Below are 4,376 nucleotides of genomic sequence, written 5' to 3' on the forward strand. Positions count from 1 at the left end.
TATGGTGCTAATCGGTTCCAGCAATGCATAAATTGCGAAGGGAGGAACAGTAATGGTCAGCAGCACGGTCAGAAATGGTAAAGATAAAACAGAGAGGAGAGAGAGAGAGAGAGAGAGAGAGAGAGAGAGAGAGAGAGAGAGAGAGAGAGAGAGAGAGAGAAACAATCACATCAGTATGTGTGTGTCATGCCTGTTGGGTGTCTTATCAGTGCTGCTGGAGAGGTCAAGTCAGGACACAAATCACAACCCCAGGCTGGGCTGTCTCCTCTCAACTTACACAACAGTTGAGCTACATCTGTTTCTCTTTTACTCTCTCTATCCCTCTGCCTCCTTCTCCCTCTGTCTCTCTCCCCTCTCCTGTAGTGGGGTGCTTCACAATGACTGGCTGGCCCCAAAGTTACATGATGTACCTCAATTCAGCGCGACTGATCCGCTGATCAGTGGCATCCGAAGTCTTCCTATTGGACAGGGAGGAAGAAGGTGGCTTTATGGCGAAGGGGCCAGCTAGCGTTTAGTTTTATGGTTGATTTAGCCACAAGGTCGCATTAGATCAGCACTTGAGTCAACCACAGAAGCACTTTGAGTGACCACAAGGGAACTTATGCCAACCACAGAGTCACTTGGGCTTACCAAGAGGCAACCGGAGCAACAATAGGTGCACTTGACCTAGAAGGGCTCTTGAACCAACCAGAGGGATCTAAGGCCGACCAACAGGGGATTTGGGGGCCAATCAGAAGAGTACTTAAGCCAACGAGAAGGGTACTTAGGCCAACTGAAGTGATATGTAGGCAAACTGTGGGCACTTCCAACAACTACAAGAACAAGCAAGATCACAGTTTGGTCAACCAGAGGGAGACTGACCAAGTAGAAGGGTCGACCAGATGGGTCAGTGACTTCACAACCGGTACAGCAAATACCTTCAAAACTGAGCTGTCCACATGTTTAATAGATTTTAATGTTTTAATACTTTTCTGTCTTTTTCCGGGCAAAAATTAATCACACATCAAACCAGACTAAGAATAGTGGTAAACAAGCAAGAAAATAATTTTTAAACGTACCAAATGAACTGAATAACTAATGACCATATGATAATATAATTCTGCTTGGTGTGCACCAGGCAGGGTTAGCTGAGCCTGGGGGCCACCCATGGGTTCTACCATCCACATAGGCACTTCACTAGTTACAGGCCCCATTTGCATGGTGTCTTATGGGGCCAAAGTCTCTCTGAGACTTATTTGTGCCAAACAGAGAGCCCTGGAGACACAACACACACACACACACACACACACACACACACACACACACACACACACACACACACACACACACACACACACTTACCCCTAACTCCCACCCCAACCCTAACCCTAACTTAACCCCCAACCTTAGACCTAATCTTAACAACTGAGCCAGAATTCAGCTTCTTCCCTACTGGCAACTCAGCTTTTGTCCCCAATTGGCCTATGACAGCATCTCTCACACACACACACACACACACACACACACACACACACACACACACACACACACACACACACACACACAATCTTGCATGCTCAGGCTTGCATGTCGGTATAGAGGCTAAACGTGATAAAGTACAGTTGATAAGTGGAGAAGTCTCACTATGTGAGTTTGATAGTTCAGTTCTCCAGTATCAATTTAAACCGGTTTAAATTGAATTCCTTTTTAAACATATGTTGTATAATCAAATATTTAAGAACGTTCTGCTCAAGCCCAATGACACCGAGTCCATTAGTATTCAGACTGAAATTAAAAGGTTATTATTTACACTAAAGCTCTGTAGGTGGATCTTGGACCTTTATCCCAGACTAACCCCATTGTGTAACATAACTGGGACATAACTCGATTATGTCCAGGAGGCAGCTGGTGATCTTAGGAAAATTAGCCTACTTTAATCTGTATTTTATTTACAGCACAGGAGTGTACTGATCAACTGTGCGCTATTTACCCACTAGCACATTTGACTTTACGTAAAGGAAACATTTGCATGACTACAACACATTTATCAATTCACAGACATCCCTTGTTGTTTGTTGCTCAGGACGTAGAGTGGGGTTGGCCACTAATTGGAGAGCCGGCGGTTCAATCCCTGGCTTGGACTGGAGTGAATATGAGCGTGAATGGGTCAGTGTGACCCCACGAGTCGTCATTATGAATTGAAAAGCACTATATAACCACAGTCTATTTACCCAATTCAGTCTGCATCCTTTCATTCTAACTGTTATTTCCCTCAAAACACTTATGCTGTATTTGTATATGAGTCACCTAAAGAGACGAGTAAGTGTTTTTCTTATTTTCTTAATGTGCTTGTTTGATTTTTCATACTCAAACAAGCACATTGTTAGTGGACAAGTACCAGGGAGATTTGACTCCCCCAGTGTTCAGGTATTGAGAATCTTGTGTTTGCAAATATTGACTCAACTGTCCCACGCGAAGGAATGAGAAGAATTTTAATTTGAGTAGGTTTTTCTTTCCTTTAACTCTTTGTCTCCAGTTCAAATTAGGGGCACAAGAAAATCACTGGAAAGAAACTTAAGATGTGAAAGCGCAAATGCAGCAAAGAATGTGAACTCAACAGCCTTTTTGCCGTGTCCTCACACTGCATCCGTGTCCTGACATGGACCCGAGCGTCTAACCACATTTGGCCTTCCTGCACCCAGGGGAACATAAGGATCGCATATGCGTTTGGCAACAGTCCACACCCACATTCCTGTGCTATGTGCTCACAAGCGTCGCCCCCCCCCCCCTCCACCACCACCCCCCTCCCACTTTGCTCTGACACCAAAACGCTGGCCCACATTTCTGTGCACTGTAAAGAAATGCAAACACTCTTGATTTCCTTCACCTCCGGACGCAGGGGGAGCTGAGACATAAAGTGTGCCAAGTCTTTCCAAGCTTTGCTCACCATGCTGCTGGCTAAACTGACTGATACCGTGTGCATGTCGATGATGTGGGTTTGTCAAGTTTCTGGGGTTGGATTCGTTTTTATCTACAGTATTCAGATGCTGAAACAAAGAGGAGGAGGAGGAACATTTGTGAGGAAAAGAAGTTGAGCACTGGAACAAGTCTCGACTGCAACTTCCTAAGACCCCTTCTAAGCCAGAGCTTTTTTATGAGACTAGTCCCCAGCAGCTTGTCTAGCAAAGGTTATCGTTTACGTACAAGTCAAAGTCAAAGTCAGTGGGTCCAGAGAGGCGGCGCAGTTTGCTGTCCGGGGTGACTGAGTTCAGTGGTAGGGGGTGCATGGTGCGGAATGTGGCTGTAAGGAAAAGCCAGGAGGAATCGTTGTAGGGAAGAAATGCGACGCCAGAAACTGGGAGTGTAGCACACGAGTAGAGTTTTCAGTCTTTTTTTTAAAACAAGCCTCTGCACATGGCTTCAAGCTCCTGCTCCGGGATCCTTTATCCTCATGTGCACTTTCCAGGTTTTAAGCATGGAGACGGAATGGAAGATGACGGAGGAATATTTACTTATTTTACTCTCTGAATTCTTTCATTTTCAGCTTATGGGATTATAGGTTATAATTGTTTTTGCCACTTATGCTACTTATGCTACTAGTCCCCCACATTTATACTGGTAGACTTAAACGTACTGAAGGTATTATAATGCTACATAAGTCACTTTGACCTGGAACTGTCAGCTGCCTTATTAGCTGGAAAGATGTGTGACCTCATGCCAGTGAGCCTGCAAATCATCTTCTGCCAAGCCAAAGACAGTTTATGTTAGGTTACAACTCAGGAAAAAATGAATCAGATGGTAGTTTTTAAAGGTATAAAATAATATTTGTGAATATAAACCAGCTACAACAAACTTCTTTTGGGAATCACTGGTTAAGTCCAGAGGCCTCTGTAACCAACAGAGATAAAGGAAAAGTAGGAGCCAACTTGTTAGCTCAGTTTAAACTATAGTAAAATTAGCCTATAGAAATATTGGTATCTGTATTTAAATTTGCCGATATGTGACGATATAGAAACTTTTTCTACAGAGTAAACCATGCAGAAAACATGTTAACATGTCACGTAAACAATTTAGTTTTATATATTCTGTTGTATTTGTGTTTTATTTAGATTTATTTATAATAAAGTTTATGGTTAAACTGTCAAAAAATATCAAACAAAAAGGACAAGCCTCAATTACATTACTTCGTAGTAAGGGTTTGATAAAAACATCTTAGGGATAAAGGATTTAAATATATATATATATAAAAAGTTTCAATTCAATGGTTCACTTATTAACTTTTGAGCTTATTTCACTGGCCTTTATATCCAATGGTGACAGAATGTCTGTACCTGCAGAGCAGCTCTTTTCTCAGAGGTTTTCACATCAACTAGTTGAATAACAGATCAGACACGTAA

The sequence above is a fragment of the Hippoglossus stenolepis genome, chromosome 4, assembly GCF_022539355.2.
Source record: "Hippoglossus stenolepis isolate QCI-W04-F060 chromosome 4, HSTE1.2, whole genome shotgun sequence".
Classification (NCBI taxonomy): Eukaryota; Metazoa; Chordata; class Actinopteri; order Pleuronectiformes; family Pleuronectidae; genus Hippoglossus; species Hippoglossus stenolepis.